This window comes from Heptranchias perlo, chromosome 32 (assembly GCF_035084215.1).
Source record: "Heptranchias perlo isolate sHepPer1 chromosome 32, sHepPer1.hap1, whole genome shotgun sequence".
NCBI lineage: Eukaryota > Metazoa > Chordata > Chondrichthyes > Hexanchiformes > Hexanchidae > Heptranchias > Heptranchias perlo.
The window spans coordinates 3,979,149-4,000,160 of NC_090356.1; the positions used below are offsets into that span (position 1 = coordinate 3,979,149).

General features: G+C 44.2%; 1 protein-coding gene across 1 annotated transcript in view; it reads left to right on the top strand.

Annotated features, from left to right (window-relative positions):
• Positions 1–21,012, top strand: part of camta1a (calmodulin binding transcription activator 1a) — an 801,272-nt gene that overhangs the window by 438,392 nt on the left and 341,868 nt on the right. The window lies entirely within an intron of this gene.

A 21,012-nucleotide genomic window follows, 5' to 3' on the forward strand; every position in this document is an offset into this window, starting at 1 on the left:
AAGAAAGGGGGAGAGCTCGCAAGGTAAAGTGGTTCAGGGAGTGAATTCCAAAGGGCAGGAGGCTTCAGTGGTGGAGCAGAGGATGCAGGGATGAGCAGTGACCCACAAGCTTGAGAAATGGTACAATCGTTAGCCCCAGGCTGACTTGCCCTCGTACCCCCCTCAATGTTAGCCTACTGCCTGTCATTACTGCTCAGCTGTTTCTTTCTTTCTGTACTTTTACCATTTAAATGACTGTGAAAGCTGCCATAAAAACCCAACTGATTTACGAGATCCTCCATGGAAGGGAACCTGCCACCCCTACCCGCTCTGGCCTACATGTGACTCCAGTCCCACACCTAATGTTGACTCTTAACTTCCTCAGGGCAACTGGGGCAATACATTAAAATAAAATGACAGGTTATCTGGTTTTCCTTCCAGAGACATGCCCCAATCACATGGCTCAGGTTAGGAATTATTTGGAGTGGTGAACGCAAACATCTGGCCTTCCACAGTGAGTCTTCAGGTGCTGCATTTCTCAGTGGGACAATGCCCCCCGTCCAACTTTTTCTTTATACTGAGGCAGGAAACGAAACACTTAGCAACTCAGTGACTTGCTGTTAGGCCTTCTCTACATAGTGAGGCAACAGTGCAAAGTGGGATCTGCCAGGTTTTTGTGAAGTGATTCTCTGTTCGTCACGTAACTCTGACTCTACTAACCTGGGCACTTTGGTGAATGTAGGTTCCGAGGTTAAAAGAAAACATTTAGCTCCACAGGTGGCTCAGTGGGTAAATGCACCCAGTGGTGTGGTACTGAATCACACAGAAAGTCCCAGGTATGAACCCCAATTTGTACTGAGTTAGTTGATTTCAGCTAGAGCAGTCGATGTGCTACAATTGGCCTCTGCATTTATGGGCTAAAGAGGAGAAAATCAGCCAGAGTTCAATCTCCTTGTCATGATCCAATGATCCCTGTTGGAAAGTATCTGTGCATGCGGATTGGGCGAGGGCAGGATTGGGTTTGACTGTGATGCCCTCCACAGCTGGTCACTCTGGCCTGCTGACACTCGCACATGAAGAATGGCCGCTTGGGTAAGGTACCAGAGGACGGGCAATGCTCGTGAGACTGGATCCCAGCGAGAGTCAGCTCCTTCAGGAGAGGTGGGAAGAGGCAGTGCCACTTCCCGATTAAAGGTTAGTCACTCACCGTCGAGCATGTGATCCTGCAACCATGATTGGTAGGAATGGAAAACGCCAGTGGAATTGGCGAGATGTGGTGAGTTCATGAATGCAGAATGTCAGCAGCAAGTGGCACCCAATCAGTTATGACATAATAGCTACAGGCAACTTTTGTAAAAAAATTAGGAACGTTGTTAGTTTTATTCTGCAACCATACATGTTAATTATATAATCTTACTGTAATAGAGAAAACTGCTTGTGGGAATGCATTTAAAAACACATTTGATCAGCATAATGAAAAATCTTGTTACTTGTCATTTTATTAATAATTGATAATATGTTTATTAGACTTGCATGGGCAGTGAATCAACTGTGAGCTGGTAAGTACATGTGTGGCATTTAAACAGAGAGCCAGGGCATTCTCCCCTACTCACTCAGTCTGTAAATACACTGCCTAGTGTGGGACACAGCCATCATCCTGTACCAGATACTTCAAACATCCAGTCTATCACTGAGACTGCCTAATTTCACTTTTAAATCGTCGTCTCTCTCTGTCTTACTTATCCCCATGGCCACTGTAGAAGCTGGGACTGAAAGAACACGGAATATTGGGAACCAGGCATGTAGGAGCTGGGATTGAAGGAACAGGGACTGAAAGGACCATGACTATAGAAGCTGGGACTGAAAGAACAGGGAGTCCAGGAGCTGGGCATGTAGAAGCTGAGACTGTAGGTGCCATAGCTGTGGGCATAGGGATTGCAGGAGCCAAGCTGTGACTGTGGAAGTAAGCACAGCAGAAGCCACGGCAGTAGGAGTCGTGACTGTGGGAGCAGGCACTGTAGGAGCCGTGACTGTGGGAGCAGGCACTGTAGGAGCCGTGACTGTGGGAGCAGGCACTGTAGGAGCCGTGACTGTGGGAGCAGGCACTGTAGGAGCCATGACTGTGGGAGCAGGCACTGTAGGAGCCATGACTGTGGGAGCAGGTACTGTAGGAGTCGTGACTGTGGGAGCAGGCACTGTAGGAGCCGTGACTGTGGGAGCAGGCACTGTAGGAGCCATGGCTATGTGAGTACTGACAGTGGGAGCCATGCCATTTGTACCTGCCACCCCACTACAGAGCACAGATATGCTGAAGATGGAGAAGAAGGTTGTGTTGGAAGTTTTTTACTCCTAAACCAATTTAAGATTTTATTTATTTGACTTCGAGTTTTTAAAAATATTTTAGTTAGAATTATTTATACTCCTTTCTCCTGCAGTTATATTTTTTAATTTTGTGAAAAGGAATTTTAGAAAAGAATGATGAAAATGGCTTTAGGCCATTCAGCCCAACTCAGGCAGTCTGACCAGCCCCCTCTCAGCACTGTGAGCTTGGTACAGCAATTGAGAGTCTAAACAATCTGGCTGCAAAATGGGGTCACACTGCAGCCAGGCACTGAACAAACAGCCCCCCACAGTTATCCTCGACCGATCTGTTTTGGAAATGGGGTCTCTGGAAGACTAGTGGGAGGCATGCTCTGTCATTGTACGAAACAAGCCATATATCTCCTGTAACAGTTTTGTGTTGTCAGGTGTTCTTCCCAGGGGGAACTGCAGGGGCATATTTTGTTCTTTTGTATAGTTTAAGGAAAAAAAGAATTCCTTGAATATTATATAGCAAAGTAAAACAACTTTCTTTAACTCGACACAAAGAACCCAATATATTGTGGGGTTATATATGAGGATGAGACGTAAGGTCTGTGCATAAGGAAGGACGGTGAAGGAGTCCTGGTTATTTATTACTGTTTGGACTGAAACAGCTGTTCTGATAGTTTGATATTGTTCCAATAGCAGTGTGATGTGAAACCCACAGGCATTTCACCATGGTGCCAAAGGCACTTCTTCAGGTTTAATTCACGTGCTGCTCACCTTGAATCAAAGGTTAGGCATGCCACCTTGCCACCCGATTGGTTTAATTGCTGTGGTGCCAGGTGACTCGATTGCTTGGAGCAAGATGGAGCGACCATTTGTTTCTCATGGTTGTAACACCCCCACCTAATGGGCAGGTAGAGAAGAGAACCCACTGACCAGCTCACACATCACACAACACTGTTGGACATCCACTGCAGTTTTCTCTCATCCTCTACCAACGAGCTGTCTTAAATGTAGTAATATAGTAACAGTTTGAGGCAGGAGACGACCTTCGGTCCATCTAGCCCACCTATCCACAGTTTTCCCTTGGTATGTTTCGAACAACCCGAATCCCATTTGTTGACGAGAACCTGTTTTAATTCCTTCTTGAAACCCATTAAGGTTTCTTGTCCACTACCCGTGGAGGTGATCTGTTCCACATATTTACCACCCTTTTAGTAAAAAAAAAAGTTCCTCCTGCATTTCCTATTTTCTTATGTTGTCCTTAATTTGTCAATATATATCCCCTTATGCTTAAATTCTGCACACGGAAGAAAAGCTTACTTGGATCCAATTTGTCCAAAGTTGTGCAGGAATACATTTCCACGGGTGCTGACCTCCCTCTGGTACCTCTCCCAACTAACCATTCGACATTTGTGAGTCTAGACAATGAGTGGCCATAGGCTATTTCACCTTGGAGGGCATCACAGCCAAGCCCAATCCTCATCTGTGCCAACATCCACAGCATACACTTTCCAACAACAGTCATTGGCTAATTGTTTCCTTCCCTAACCCAAGGGCAGCTGAAGCCAATTGCAGCAGCCATACCAGCACCCAAGCTCAGATCAGTTAACCTTGAATGGATCAGAGACTGAACCTGGGACCTCCTTGATGATACCAGAACTGAGAGGTTATGCCCATCATGAAAGATTGAACAGGCTGGGACTCTTTTCGCTAGTAAAGAGAAGGCTGAGGGGTGATCTGATAGAGGCCTTTAAGATTATGAAAGGGTTCGATAGGGTAGACTTTGGGAAGATGTTTCCATTTGTGGGAGAGACCAGAACTAGGGGCCATAAATATAAGCGAGTCACTAATAAATCCAATTGGGAATTCAGGAGAAACGTCTTTACCCAGAGAGTGGTTAGAATGTGGAACTCGCTACCGCAAAAAATAGTTGAGGTGAATAGCATAGATGCATTTAAGTGGAAGTTAGATAAACACATGAGGGAGAAAGGAATAGAAGGATATGCTGATACGGTTAGATGAAGACATGTGGGAAGAGGCTCGTGTGGAGTATGAATACCGGCATGGACCAGTTGGGCCGAATGGCCTGTTTCTGTGCTGTACATTCTATATAATTCTATGATCTGTTACCTCAGTTCCATATTCATTGATGCAGTTTCCCAACTGAACCACTGGGGGAGCTCCCATTGATTTCTTTAACCTGTAGCTGTCGCATGTTGAATGACATTATCAAAGAGTAAAGTGCAGTTGTATCAAGATTTACTTGGCAGGGATGATGAGTACCTTTAAAAGGATTATTTAAATTCCCCTTTGACAAGACGCCCCAGGTGCAAAAGCCTCTTTTAAATTTGCTAAATGTGAAACCTGCCGTGTATCAAACTCCTCCAGAGGAGCGACATTTTAGATCTGAGTAAAGCCTTAAAATAACACCATGTGATACATGTTCCTCAAGGGGTGACTTTTAAGTTCTTTTTTTTCAAATTACATTCATTTTTTGATGTGGAACAGCATGGGACCTTGTAAGATATCAGAATCCCCGACTTGTGCAGCTAGCTTTTGGGGGAGAGTGTGACTATTTAGCATTTTCAAATTGAGTGCAAAAAACTTAAGAAAAACTCTGGCGAGCAAGGTTGCTGCACTCAGTGCTGTGATTCAGGGCAAGATTGTCAAGCTGCTGCAGAGACCCAAACTTAAAATGCCATCCTTTCATCCATCTTTTGGATGAGACTTTAATCCGAGGCCCCGTTTGCCCTCTCATGGACGTAGACGATCCCATGGCACTATTTCAAAGAAGAGCAGGGGAGTTCTCCCCGGGGGTATTCTGGCTAATATTTTTCCCTCAATCGACATCACTAAAACAGATTATCTGGTCATTATCTCATTGCTGTTTCTGGGACCTTTCTGGGACCTTTCTGTGCTCAAATTGGCTGCCACATTTCCTACATTACAACAGTGGCTAGTACTTAATTGGCTGTAAAATGCTTTGGGACGTCCTGAGATTGTGAAAAGTGCTATATAAATGTAAGTTCTTTCTTTTTTTATCTCAAATTACTATGTATCTCACTTCTTTGCCCCTTTGCTTCTGGCCAGACTCATTCTCTCCTCCGCGCCCCCCCCTCCCCTTCTAATTCCCCTTCTTCTTTCCTGAAAGTATTGACTTATTCTGGTTCTATGACTGCTGGGGTACAGTTCTGCAGGCTGCCCTCTGGTAGCTACCTTAAAAGAGTGTTGGTAGACCACTGACCGTTGCAGCCAAGCCTGATCCTGTCCTGAACCGAAGTCCGCATACACGCACTTTCCAGCAAGGGTTACTGGTAGCAATCAGGAGCGGGAACCCTGGCTCCGAGTTGAGATCAGCTAGCTCTGCACAGTCCGGGAACTTGGGGTCTTTCTGTTCTGTATGGCTCAGAAAAGTACATTTACCCACTGAGCTGTTGCTGGAATTGTGCTGTACCCCCCGAGAAACCAGCTTTTAACTGGAACAGCAAGAGTCCACGAGCAGATTGGCAATGTGGAGGGAGCCGGTGGGTGACGTGGGGAGTGAAAGGGAGACAGAAAGTGGGGGCAAAAAAATAAAATGTTCCAAAATGCTTCAGTTATGTGGAGAGACTAAAGAAGCTGGGATTGTTCTCCTTAGAGCAGAGAAGGTTACGGGGAGATTATGAGGTGTTTTGATAGACTAAATAAAGAGAAAGCGTTTCCACTGGCAGAAGATTCGGTAACCAGAGGAGACAGATTTAAGGTAATTGGCAAAATAACCAAAGGGGAGATGAGGAGAATTTTTTTTAGGCAGCAAGTTGTTACATCTGGAATGTACTGCCTGAAAGGGTGATGGAAGCAGATTGAATAGTAACTTTCAAAAGGGAATTGGATATATACTTGAAGGGAAAAAATTTGCAACGCCATGGGGAAAGAGCAGAGTGGAACGGGACTAATTGGACAGCTCTTTCAAAGAGCTGGCACAGGCACGATGGGCCAAATGACCTCCTTCAGTGCTGTAAGATTCTATGAAATAGAGGGTGAAACAAATTAATTTATTCCCCATTGTGATTATTTTCCTTTTTTTTGCTGTCAGTCTTATTGGTAGTTTATTTAATCTTAGAGTCTGCTGGAGATTGAAATTCTCAGAAAAAAATTAATTAAAACAGAAGCTAGTTGTTATGTTCTTTTTGCTCAGGGACCTAACATTGTTAGTCACGGAGCATGTCTAATACAAAAGGGAAGAGCACAGTTAGACGCAGTGAGCACCTGGGAAGCATGGCTGTTGGTTTAAATGATGCACTAGATCGGTGCTACTCCCTAACAAACACTTAACACGGTCGTACCAAGTTGTTTCTGTGCTTTGCAACACAGCTATTAAAATAGTGCAGAGGAAATTGGTAAGATCGTGTTAAACGGTCATACCAGAACAGTGTTGACTGGAGAACTTGCCCAATCTCTTCTAATGCTTTTATGTTACAGATCAGATCCCGGAAGAATGACAATGGGTCAGCCAGCGTATGCTGGTCCCCCCCCCGTATATTCAGTTATATACCATCGCTGTTACTAAGAACGATTAGGGCACTGTTACATACTGAGGTCATGACGATCATTCTTGTTTTCGGTCAAAAAAGAAAGAAAAAAATGGTTAAATAAGTCAGTAAAATAATTATTTTACTTGGCTCAGAGGGTACCACTCTCGCCTCTGAATCAGAAGGTAGTGGGTTCAAGTCCCACTCCAGAGACTTGAGCATATAACCGAGGCTAACATTCCCACTGCAGTACTGAGGGAGTGCTGCACTGTCGGAGGTGCCGTATTTTGGAGGAGATGTCTGCCCTCTCAGGCGGATATAAAACATCCCATGGCACTATTTCAAAGAAGAGCAGGGGAGTTCTCCCCTGTGTCCTGGACAATATTTATCCCTCAACCAACATCACTAAAACAGATTATCTGGCCATTTATCTCATTGCTGTTTTAGGGATCTTGCTGTGCGCAAATTGGCTGCTGTGTTTCCTACATTACAACGGGACAACACTTCAAAAAGTACTTTATTGGCTGTAAAGTGCTTTGAGATGTTGTGTGATGGTGAAAAGTGCTAAATAAATACAAATATACAAATTTTTCAGAAATATTCTTTTTTTTTGCAACTTTGCGCAGTTCACTGCTCGTGCGCACATAGATACACACACACACACACACACGCGCATTATCGCATTGCTGTTTGTGGGACCTTGCTATGCACATATTAGCTGCTGTGGTTCCTACATTACAACAGTGACTACACTTCAAAGAAAAGCACTTAGTTGGCAGTAAAGTGCTTTGGGACATCCTGAGGTCATGAAAGGTGCTATATAAATGCAAGTTCTTTCTTTCTATTAAATATAATACCACTCAACTTCCCGCATCAACAGAATGCTGGTTCATTTTGCCTGTGCGCTTGTGTCGTGCATCACTGACTCCATGCGCTCAGCGGACCAGACATGAGGTGTTGGTGGTGGACTGTAAGAGCCACGAATATCTGGGTCTGCAGTGACACAAACATCTGGGTCTGCGGTGACATGAACATCTGGGTCTATGGTGCCGTCACAGCTCAGGACCGGTCATTGAGTGCTTTATGTTAGAACTGTAAGGCAGGACAGGTGCATAGAGTGAGATTAGATCGTTGTTCCAACTGACCAACACTTGATACTATAAAAACAGGAGCATAAATCCAGACTACCATTGTGTCTATCCCTCCCTCCCTTTTTCAGGTACACCATACACTTTCCCAATCGAAGATGGTCTCTTCAGGATATTTATTATTGGCATTTACCCAGAGCGTGATTAGAACGTGGAACTTGCTACCACAGAGAGTAATTGAGGTGACTAGCATAGATGCCTTTAAGGGGAAGCTAGATAAGTACATGAGGAAGAAAAGAATAGAAGGATATTCTGATAGGGCTAGATGAAATAGGGTGGGAGGAGGCTCATGTGGAACATAAACACTGGCATAGACCAGTTGGGCCATATGGCTTGTTTCTGTGCTGCACATTCTTTGTAATTCTACAGAGGCAGGCAAGCAATGTGATTGTTGACCTTAGGAGCAAAGGAAGTTGGGTCTGCTTTCTTTGGACTTTGAAGTGACCTATTTGAATAATGAAGGCGTTTGACCAAATTGATCTGGGACAATTGTTCCATCTGCTGAAGGGCTCAAATCCTGGGAGACACAAGGTAAACATTGGGAAATTAGGGTAAAAAGGGAAGTCAGAGTGGGGGGTGGCTTTTCACCCAAAGGATGAGAGAGTTTGGAAAAAGGCATCAGGGAAGCGGACAGTATGAATGTGATCAAGGGAAAATTGGATGTATTTCTTGAGATAACGTATTGAGAGATGGCGGAAGGCGAATGGGTGGGGTTGATCTCTTAAAAAAAAATGGACGGACTTGTTGTGCCAAATGACCTTTTCCTGTTCTTGATGCCATTGCTTGTGTCTGCTTGTGATGGAATGCTTAGCACAGACCAAGCATGAAGAACTGAATGATGGCTGGACTCCACCTCCTCAGATATGAATGGTGAGAATGGTTTGGATTTAGATTTGGGGGCTGCAGTCATCAGGCCACTGTTTGACTGGCTGCACACTGGTTTCAGGTGAGACTATTATTTAATTTGAGTGATGCTAGATCATTGCCAACAATCTGAGTGCAGAGTTGGAGGTGAAAGACTGTTCACTGATCTTATAAGGTCCACAGCTTTGTGTCATGAATTCAACACTAATGATTTATGTGCTGAACAGGTCAGGCACAAGAACGAAATGAGAGCAACTGTCAGATTCAGTCTCTGTTGTGAAAAATCCATTCCCCTAATTAATTCATTAATTTATGAAATTTCTCCACATCTCTCCTGAAGGGATTGACTCTAGCTGGGGTACATCTCCTTGAGGTACTGACTGTAGCTGGGTTTCATCTCTGTGAGGTGTTCATAGAATCATAGAAAATTTACGGCACAGAAGGTGGCCATTCGGCCCATTGTGTCCGCACCGGCCGAAAATGAGCCACCCAGCCTAATCCCACTTTCCAGCACATGGCCATAGCCTTATAGGTTATGGCATTTCAGGTGCACATCCAGGTACTTTTTAAATGAGTTGAGGGTTTCTGCCTCTACCACCCTTTCAGGCAGTGAGTTCCAGACCCCTACCACCCTCCAGGTGAAAACATTTTTCCTCAGCTCCCCTCTAACCCTTCTACTAATCACTTTAAACCTATGTCCCCTGGTTATTGAAATAGGTCCTTCCTATCTATTTTATCTAGGCCCCTCATAATTTTGTACATCTCAATTAAATCACCCCTCAACCTCCTCTGTTCCATAGAGAACAACCCCAGCCTATCCACTCTTTCCTCATAGCTAAAATTCTCCAATCCTGGCAACATCCTTGTAAATCTCCTCTGTCCCCTCTCTAATGCAATTATATCCTTCCTGTAATGTGGTGACGAGAACTGTACACAGTACTCAAGCTGTGGCCTAACTAGTGTTTTATATAGTTCCAGCATAACCCCCCATCTCTTATATTCTATGCCTTGGCTAATAAAGGAATGTATTCCATACGCCTTCTTAACCACCTTATCTGCCTGCCCTGCTACCTTCAGGGATCTGTGGACGTGCACTCCAAGGTCCTCACTTTCTCTACACCTTTCAGTATCCTCCCATTTATTGTGTATTCCCTTGCCTTGTTTATCCTCCCCAAATGCATTACCTCACACTTCTCCGGATTGAATTCCATTTGCCACTTTTCTGCCTACCTGACCAGATTGAACAGGTTGGGTCTATACTCATTGGAGTTTCGAAGAATGAGAGGAGATCTTATTGAAACATACAAGATTCTGAGGGGACTCGATAGGGTAGATGCTGAGAGGATGTTACCCCTCATGGGGGAATCTAAAACTAGGGGGCATAGTCTCAGAATAAGGAGTCGCCCGTTTAAGATGGAAATGAGGAGGAATTTCTTCTCCCAGAGGGCCGTGAATCTTTGGAATTCTTTACCCCAAAAAGCTGTGGAGGCTGAGTCATTGAATACATTCAAGGTTGAGTTAGACAAATTTTTGATCAGCGAGGGAGTCAAAGGATATGGGGAAAAGGCGGGAAATTGGAGTTGAGCTAAAAATCAGCTGCCGGAGTAAACTCTAGGGGCCGGATGGCCTACTCCTGCTCCTATCTCTTATGGTCTTATGGTCCATTTATATCTTCCTGCAGTCTACAGCTTTCCTCCTCACTATCAACCACTCGGCCAATTTTTGTATCATCTGCAAACTTCTTAATCATGCCTCCTACATTTAAGTCCAAATCATTAATATATATCACAAAACGCAAGGGACCTAATACTGAGCCCTGCGGATCCCCACTGGAAACAGCCTTCCAGTCACAAAAACGCCCTTCAACCATTACCCATTGCTTCCTGCCACTGAGCCAATTTTGGATCCCACTTGCCACTCTCCCTTGGATCCCATGGGCGTGTACTTTTTTGACCAGTCTGCCATGTGCGACCTTGCCAAAAGCCTTGCTAAAATCCATGTAGACAACATCAAACGCACTACACTCATCGACCCTAGTGTTGACTCTAGCTGGGATACATCTCCGAGAGATATTGACCTTAGCTGGGGTACAACTTCGTGATTTCTATGAACATTTCATAAATTACCAGTGTGATAACAATTTCTGAATAGCTTGTTTCATTAATTCAACGATTATGAATGTCCTGCTTATTAAAAGCTGTAGTTAATTGATTTCAACACAATCCCTCTGAATCGATCATTTTCTGTAGCTTTTTAAAATTGAAATGCTGTGAAAGTGCCCGGCTCATCATGAGAAGGAGTGATTAATGCGTTAAAATCTGTGAGGATTCTCTGTTGCTCAGGGACTCTGTGCATTATTAAATTTGGTGCAATTCCTGTGAGAATTCTTCCTGAGGGAAACATATGTAAATATTTTGTTCCTTTAGCGAGCGCCTTTGCTGTAATAATGAGGCCATGTGGCATCGCTGAGAGCGACGCAGCACAGATCTGAGTCTACTCCATCGTATCGGGGTCATTACACCTAGATGGATTGTGCTGCACCCTATGGTCAACTTCTGTTGCTTTTCTCTTAACAACCTAGGCCAAAGCCCTTCGTGCAACACAACACCACAAGCGCCATAGTACAGGACATCACCACAAGCCCCATAGTACAAGACAAAATCTATCTCTCTCTTCACTCAACCAGTTACTCCTGCTGGAAAATGGAAAATGTCTGTGGATGTCAGACGAGGGCAGAATCAGGCTTGGCTGTGATGGTCCCAAAGTGCTACTTACAGTTCAGGCTCAGACATGAAGGATAATCACTTGGACGAGGTGCTGGAAGTTGCCTGGTCCTATATCCCAGCATCAATCGATGCCTTCCGGAGAGAATCGGAGAGGGAAAATGGCCCAGGGTTCCTGCTCTTGATTGCTGGCCACTGATCCCCTGCTGCATGTGTCGATGTTAAGTGAGGATAGGATTGGGTTCCGATATGAGTCAAAAACTCTAAGGAACAGGAGTAGGCCATTTAGCCCCTCAAGCCTGTTCCTCCATTCAGTTAGATCATGGCTGATCTGTATCTTAACTCCATCTACCTGCCTTGGTTCCATAATCCTCAATACCCTTGCCTAACAAAAATCTATCAATCTCAGCTTTGAAATTTTCATTTGACCCCCAGCCTCAACAGGTTTTTGGGGGAAGAGAGTTCCAGATCTCCACTCCCCTTTGTGTGAAGAAGTGCTTCCCGACATCACCCCTGAACAGCCTAGCTCTAATTTTAAGGTTGTGTCCCCTTGTTCTGGACTCCGCCACCAGAGGAAATAGTTTCTCTCTACCCTATCAACTCCTTTAATCATCTTATGCACCTCAATTAGATCACCCTTTAATCTTCCACCCTCGGGGGAATACAAGCCTAGTCTAGGCAAACCGGTCATCATAATTTAACCCTCGGAACACACATTCCAGGCTTAGGAGGAATGGCTTCTTGGGTGGTCAGTGCCCATAGAACCATAACCCAGTGAGGAGCCAGCCCAGCCTTGGAGAGCAGGGGAGAAAATGGCAATCAGAGGTGGAGCAACAACAACAACTTGCATTTATATAACTCCTTTAGCATAGTAAAACGCCCCAAGGCGCTTCACAGGAGTGATTATCAAACAAAATTTGACACCGAGCCACCTAAGGAGATATTAGGACAGGTGGTCAAAGAGTTGGTTTTAAGGAACGTCTTAAAGGAAGTGAGAGAGGTGGAGAGGTTTAGGGAGGGAATTCCAGAGGTTGGGGCCTAGGCAGCTGAAGGCACGGCCGCCAATAAAAATTGGGGATGTGCAAGAGGCCAGAATTGGAGGAGCACAGAGAACTTGGAGGGTTGTAGGGCTGGAGGAGGCTACAGAGGTAGGGACAGGTCGAGGCCACAGAGGGATTTGAAAACAAGGATGAGAATTTTAAAATCGAGGCGTTGCTGTACCAGGAGCCAATGTAAGTCAGCGAGCACAGGGGTGATGGGTGAATGGGACTTGGTGCGAATTAGGATACAGGCAACAAGAGTTTTGGATGGAGGGTGGAAGATGGGAAGGAAATGAAATGGAAATAAAGGCACTTGTTTGGAAACTGAAAGCTGACTCTAACTGGAGCTGGGTTAGTTGAATGCATTCAGAATATTGAGAGTGTCAGCGTTAAAATTTGGAAGCATTGCCAGATTGCATATGGGCATGTTATAATGGAAATACTTCCGTTTGCTTAAGCTGCGCATTTTTCATTTAGCCAGTAAATATAGTTTATATGTAAATCGTGGAGCCGGGGACCTCAGCGGCTGTGAGATTAAAATAGAGCAATTGCTTAGGATTCTTAGATTTATTGCACTTTTGATGCTGAGAGTTAACATCAGTTGTTAGCGTTAAAAAAGGGAACATAGACACAGCTCCCCTAGTGGTTCAGTTGGGAAACAGTTTGGCCAAAGTGGAAGTGACCTGTCCAGAACAAGAGGGTCCCAGCTTCTAACACTGGTCTGTGCTGACATAGCTGATCTGAGTCAGAGCAGAGGAAAGGGAACATGACAACTGGGCTAAGTTGCTCCTGGGCTGGGGGGAGGGGGATAAAAATCTTCTTATCCAACGACCCTGTGGAGAGTGGATGAATTGTAAACAATTTTACAACACCAAGTTATAGTCCAACGATTTTATTTTTAATCCCACAAGTTTTCGGGGGCTTTCCCCTTCCTCAGGCGGTGTGGAACCACACCGCCTGAGGAAGGGGAAAGCCCCCGAAAGCTTGTGGGATTAAAAATAAAATCGTTGGACTATAACTTGGTGTTGTAAAATTGTTTACAATTGTTAACCCCAGCCCATCACCGGCATCTCCACATCACAGAGTGGATGAAGGATCAGGACAGGATAGGGCTCTGCGGTGATGCCCTCTGCGATCAAATAGCTACCCGAAATTGTCTGATGAATGGCTGTTTGAGATACCAGAGGGCTGCCAGTGGAACTGCACCACAGCCCGAGTCAGGAAAGGAGGGGAGAAGATTGAGAGAAAAATAAACATCCCGTGTTAAGTCTGCACCTGTAGCCAGCAGTGACACTCTTTGCTACCATCAGGCTTTGTAATGCTGCAGCTACAGATAAAGGTATATAAACTCGTCTTGGGAGTGCAAAACAGGCGACAGTGAATGTAAAATGGGCTGCCAATTCGCTGTCGCCCATTTTGCACTATTGCCCAAGGCGGATTTACACCCCATATAGGATCTCCGTGAGCTGTCCCAATAACAGAACTCCCTCTAGTGACAGAAGATGAGCAACAACAACTTGCATTTGCATTAAAAACAGAAAATGCTGGAAATACTTAACAGCGGTGGAGAGAAAAACAGAGTTAACATTTCAGGTCGATGACCGTTTGTTTAGCGCCTTTAAAGTAGTAAAATGTCCCTAGGCGCTTCACAGGAGCATTACCAAACAAAAGTTGACACCAACCACATAAGGAGATATTAGGACAGCTGACCAAAAGCTTGGTCAAAGAAGTCGGTTTTAAGGAGCGTCTTAAAGGAGGAGAGAGAGGTAGAGAGGTTTAGGGAGGGAATTCCAGAGCTTAGGGTCTAGGCAGCTGTAGGCATGGCCATCACTGGTGGAGCGATGAAAATTGGGGATGCGCAAGAGGCCAGAATTGGAGGAACGCAGAGAACTCGGAGGGTTGTAGGGCTGGAGGAGGTTAGAGAGATAGGGAGAGGCGAGGCCATGCATCAATGCACAATTTCAGTGTATTTCTCAGGTCTCACTGCTGGGACTTCAACTCCTCACCTCCATCATCATGTCAAAACCGAACAGATCTCAAACCTGTGGACCATGGTACTATCTACTTTCAACCTATAGTTGGGAAGGAGGCATAACAGAAAACAAATAATTCCTGATTAATTTATCATATCCAGTGCTGGAAATTTATAGCATCTCATTTCTCCTCTCACCAGCTGATTTGTTAAAAAAATATGGTCTGTGTACGTTGAAAGTTGCACAAGGTTGTTCAGTACTTAAAGAGTAAATGGCATTGAAGGGACATTGTGTCCTTACATGAGTATTAGTGTGTACCAGCGAGGTGCCTGGAAACTCTGCCCCTCTTCAACAGATGGATACGGTTCACTCTGAAATAATATTTCCCATCTTCATGCTACATATGGGTTTCCCTTTTTCATAAATGTTTTTTGTGTTCTCAAGATCTCTAGGGCTTTGCAGCTTCTGTTAGTTCGAAAAATTAAAAATAAATATGTGGCGACTTGAGGCCCTGGAGTATAAGAAGTCTTCGACATTGAGATCTGTAACTGGTGTCAGGGGAAAATAACATTTATATATTTGTAAAATATTAAAGGAGAGTTTGCTAGCTGCTGAATGCAATGCGTTCTCACCCATTTGGTGCAGGTAGGCCGAAGTGTTGTTTAATGCCCCAGGGCACTGCTGTTTTCCTTATCTAATTGTAAAGAATTCTACAAAATAATAACTCAGAAATTGTTCAGTGGATGGCACAATGCTTCAATCTCTGTGCAAGTTCCATCTTCTGTTCTTACCTTGTGCAGTGCACTCCCTGCCAGTTATCCTGCAATGACATAGGGTCAGAACTCTTCTGAGGGCCGTATGTGTGCGCGTGGGTGTTTATATGGCAGTGTATGTGTGCGTGTGAGTATATGTGCAAGTGTGTATGTGTGCGAGTGTGTGCACAAGTGTATGTGTGTATGTATGCGAGTGTGTGTGTATTTCTGTATGTATGCGAGTGTGTGCGTGAATATATGTATGCAAGTGTATGTGCGCGAGTGTGTATGTATGTAAGTGTATGTGTGAGTGAATATATGTGTGCTCGTGTATGTATGCGAGAGTATGTGCACGCGTGTGTATGTATGTGAGTGTATGTGTGCGAGTGTGTGTATGTGTGCAAGCATGTGTGCGAGAGTGTATGTGTGCGTGAGTGTATGCCTGCGAATGTGTGCGTGAGTGTATGTACCTGTGCAAGTGTGCAATAAATCCACAGAAAAACAAAAATCTGACGACAGACGGAAGGAAATGTCAGGGATCCCAGTTTGAAATCCGATGTTTTAAGGAGCCCAGGCTACAATTACTTCACTCCCCTCTCCAAAGTAAATTCCCACCATGATGCAAAATAGTTCCAGATATTTATTAAAATAAACAACATTTATAGAATAGGATCAGGCTTTCTGAGAAATATTAACTTATTTGTTCAATAACGAATAACAGGAATCAATATAAACTCATTTATTTTTATGAAATGTGGCCTCGCACCGACTCAAATTTTTGAAAAATTTAATTGGGCGCTGTGCATAAAGGAGTGAGAGCCTGGGCTGCATAAAGATTCAGGAAAAAGGTGAAGGCTTTGCCAAGGGACAATTAACTTGAGGAGCCTTCATTGTTAGCCGGTTTTCTTTAAAGGGGACTTGTTGTCCGTGAGGTTACCCATCATCGATGGACGTTCATACACTGTGTACCATGCTGTGCCATCACTACTAGGCACTTCTCATAGTGCTCACTTGCATACTTTCCTTTGATTGTACAGGAACAACTCCTGTGGATAAGCCAGAAACCCTTGGCCCGTTTCCTATCCAACACACCCACCAGCCCTATCGTTGCCACCCTATGCCAACTAAATGTTCCCAGTAAATTGACTTCAAAATCCTTGCCCTCGTCTTCAAACTTATGGCCTTGCTCCATCCTCCCTTCAACCCTGCACCTCAACTCTGAAATTCTGTATGTCTCCCACACCCACTCAACCATTGGTTCCCTTGTGCTATGTAATTTTCTGCCTACCGTGAAAAGCCTCCTCAGGACTGACCTCTTCGAGTGTGTCTTTGACCAGCTGGCCCTAACTACTCTTATTGTGCCGGTCCCCCATAAAATGCCTTGGGATGCTTCATTATGTGAAGGACGCTTTATACATGGAAGTTGCTGTAAGTGCCTGTTTCCAATAGTACTAACCTGTAAAGTCACCTTTCCCTTCAAGGTAGGAATGCTCTCAATACAAGGTTGGACTTGCAATCTAAACACCTTTTTAAAACACACTGCACAGCTGATGCGCAGAAGCTGCAAATAAGCTGGGACATTCTCTACTGCAGCTCAATTGTGGGTCAAAGGCCAAATTTTTGCTGTCTTTGTATATCATGGTGAGTTCTCAGTTCCCTTTACTCATGTTTTCTCTATGTAAAGAGACCAAGGCCATTCCCTTGTTTACTGCTGGATCGGGTTTGATTCCTCGATTGTCCTCCGAGATAATGAAAGGCCTTAACCTTTTCTGAATAACAGCAGCACTTTCATATCAAGTGAAGAATGTACCTGGAAGAATTTTGGTTTCATTTCTTACAACAGTAAGGGGCCATGGCAGAAGCCCCACCATTGGCATGGGCACCTCCAGGCCAGTGAGGAGAATAATCAGCCTGCGTTCTCACACCTGACTGCACCTCATTGACCCCACCTAAAAGTTACAGATGTTGAATAAGGATGGGATTGGGTTTGGCTGTGGTGCCTGTCACATAATCACATGGCCCTCTGATATTCATTAGCTTGGATCACACCTGAAGAGTGATCTGTCGAAGCATATCATAGAATCATAGAGAGGTTAAAGCATGGAAGGAGGCCATTCAGCTCATTTAGTCCATGCCAGCTCTATGCAAGAGCAATCCAGCTGGTCCCAATCCCCTGCCCTATCCCCGTAGCCCTGCAAATTTTTTCCTTTCAACTACTTATCTAGTTCCCTTTTGATTGAATTTGCCTCTACCACCCCCTCGTGCAGTGCATTCCAGATCCTAACCACTCGCTGTGTAAAAAAGTTTTTCCTCATGTCACCTTTAGTTATTTTGCCAATCACCTTAAATCTGTGTCCTCTGGTTCTTGACCCTTCCGCCAATGGGAACAGTTTCTCTCTATCTATTCTGTCTACACCCTTCATGGTTTTAAATACCTCTATCAAATCTCCTCTCAATCTTCTCTGTTCCAAGGAGAACAACCTCAGCTTCTCCAGTCTATCCACGTAACTAAAGTCCCTCATCCCTGGAATTATTCTAGTAAATCTCTTCTGCACCCTCTCTAAGGCCTTCACATCTTTTCTAAAGTGCAGTGCCCAGAACTGGACACAATACTCCAGTTATGGTCGAACCAGTGTTTTATAAAGGTTCATCATGACTTCCTTGCTTTTGTGCTCTATGCCTATATTTATAAAGCCCAGGATCCCGTATGCTTTTTTAACCGCTTTCTCAACCTGCCCTGCCACCTTCAGCGATTTGTGTACATATACCCCCAGGTCTCTCTGTTCCTGTACCCCTTTTAGAATTGTGCCCTCTAGTTTATATTGCCTCTCTTCGTTCTTCCTACCGAAAAGTATCACTTTGCATTTTTCTGCGTTAAATTTCATCTGCCACATGCCTGCCCATTTCATCAGCCTGTCTATATCCTCTTGAAGTCTATCACTATCCTCCTCACTCTTCATTACACTTCCAAGTTTTGTGTCATCTGCAAATTTTGGAATTGTGCCCTGTACACCCAAGTCCAAGTCATTAATATATATCAAGGAAAGCAGTGGTCCTTGTACTGACCCCTGGGGAACACTACTGTAGACCTCCCTCCAGTCCGAAAAACAACCGTTCACCACTACTCTCTGCTTCCTGTCACTTAGCCAATTTTGTATCCATGCTGCTACTGCCCCCTTTATTTCATGGACTTCAATCTTGATGACAAGCCTATTATGCGGCATTTTATCAAACGCTTTTTTGAAAGTCCATATATACCGCATCAACCGCATTGCCCTCATCTACCCTCTCTGTTACCTCATCAAAAAACTCTAACAAGTTAGTTAAACATGATTTGCCAACAAATTTGTGCTGCCTTTCCCTAATCAATCCACACTTGTCCAAGTGACTGCTAATTCTGTCCCGGATTATCGTTTCTAAAAGTTTCCCCACAAAGGATAAACTGAGTCAGCGCCTTCAGGAAAGGAGAGGGTAAAATTGGAGAGGGAGGAAGCAGTCCATTGTTCAGCCTGCTCCAATAGCCAGTAGTTATATTTTTTAATGTCAAGTATTGCAATGGTGTATTAACAGGTAAAGGATTAGTGGTGAGGTGTGTGAGGAATAGAACTCCCTCTAATGGCAATTTATATGTATTTCCACAGTTCCCACTGCTTTTATTTTCTATAGCTCTTAATCTTTTTTCCAGAGTGTCTGTTGACACCACTGTGTCAGCCAATGAGTTGGAGGTGGGGCAGGACTTACAGCAAACAGTCTATTTACTCAGCAAATAGCAAGGCAAACAAAGTCCATTTATAAACAATTTTACAACACCAAGTTATAGTCCAGCAATTTTATTTTAAATTCACAAGCTTTCGGAGGCTTCCTCCTTCGTCAGGTAAATGTTTGATTTAAACAGTGCACTACAGCAGCCATCTTTTTCAACCTCCTCCCCACTCAAGAATCTCAGAGCTATGTCATTTCCTGCTCTTAACACACTCACTTTCAGGATTGGAAATGCACAGTCAATTTGAAGAAAGTTCTTTTTTATTCGTTCATGGGATGTGGGCATCGCTGGCAAGGCCACCATTTATTGCCCAAAGTCCATTTAAACAGTGCACTACAGCAAACAGTCTGCAGAGTCTATTTAAAAAGAGTCTCTACCAACTACAGCAAACAGAACTCATGACCGAAACTGCAGCAACTTCTCCTGATAAAAGCAGGGTGATTTCTCCAGCAAAATGCAGTGAGTGGAGGATAGTTACATAATACAAATTATGTGCATAAAATCAATCCCAGTTATTTACAGCAGTGCGATCTCCAGGTGTGATTGACGGGGAAATTACCTAATCATCTCCATTCTGGCTGGGAATAGTGGTGTCACTAGCTGCAGCCATCTTTTTCAACCACCTCCCCACTCAAGAATCTCAGTGCTATGTCATTTCCTGCTCTTAACACACTCACTTTCAGGATTGGAAATGCACAGTCAATTTGAAGAAAGTTCTTTTTTATTCGTTCATGGGATGTGGGCATCGCTGGCAAGGCCAGCATTTATTGCCCATCCCTAATTGCCCTTGAGAAGGTGGTGATGAGCCGCCTTCTTGAACCACTGCAGTCTGTGTGGTGAAGGTTCTCCCACAGTGCTGTAGGGGAGGGAGTTCCAGGATTTTGACCCAGCGACGATGAAGGAACGGCAATATATTTCCAAATTGGGATGGTGTGTGACTTGGAGGGGAACGTGCAGGTGGTGTTGTTCCCATGTACCTGCTGCCCTCGTCCTTCTAGGTGGTAGAGGTCGCGGGTTAGAAACAGAATGCAGTACTCAAGGGGTTAAGGCTTCAGCGTTCCCGTGAAAGTCTGTCGATAACATTCTTCACAGAATCTCAAACCAAAGACAACTTTCATTTTTCTTTTGGTGACTGAAACATTTCATTATATCTGAGATTAAAATACATCATATGACAGGCCGAGTGGTTTTAATATCATTTACCATCAGTTGTAATCATCATTACCCTGTGTGTATTTGAACAGCTACTCCTATAACCTGGCTGCAGGACAGATTCTGACAATCATTGTATCAGTGCTTTGAAACCACTTCACTATTACGATCCGAGACTGCCAATAAGGTCCATCCATGTTTGCGATTGGTTGAAAAGCAAGTAAAAAATGAAATTTTTAAAAATCCCCACCGACTCTGTGACTGCAACATTCAAGAGACAAGCCAGTACAACAACAACAACTTGCATTTATATAGCACCTTTAACACAGTAAAATGTCCCAAGGCACTTCACAGGAGCGATTATCAAACAAAATTTGACAAAAGGAGACATTAGGACGGGTGACCAAAAGCTTGGTCAAAGAGGTAGGTTTTAAGGAGTATCTTAAAGGAGGAAAGAGAGGCGGAGAGGATTAAGTACCCCAAACAGATGCACTTGGATGGCACGTTGATGTGCTTTTGAGTGGGATGATGATCAATATGTATCGACAGTGCATTTACACTTCGTTTTAGTCCCATCATTTCGCCTTCAAATGAGCCGTGCTGTGCATTACACCCACGCGAACAATATTGCTTCATTATTACTTCCCCTTCTGTCTGTTGTCATTATTCTCGGACTGTTCCTATCTCTCTCACACACTGCTCTGCCATGCTGCTCCCAGCTTGCAGTCATTCCACATGGCAGAAAGAGGAAGCATTCCAACTGAACGCTCCCAACTGGGCGCCAGTTACTTGTTAGT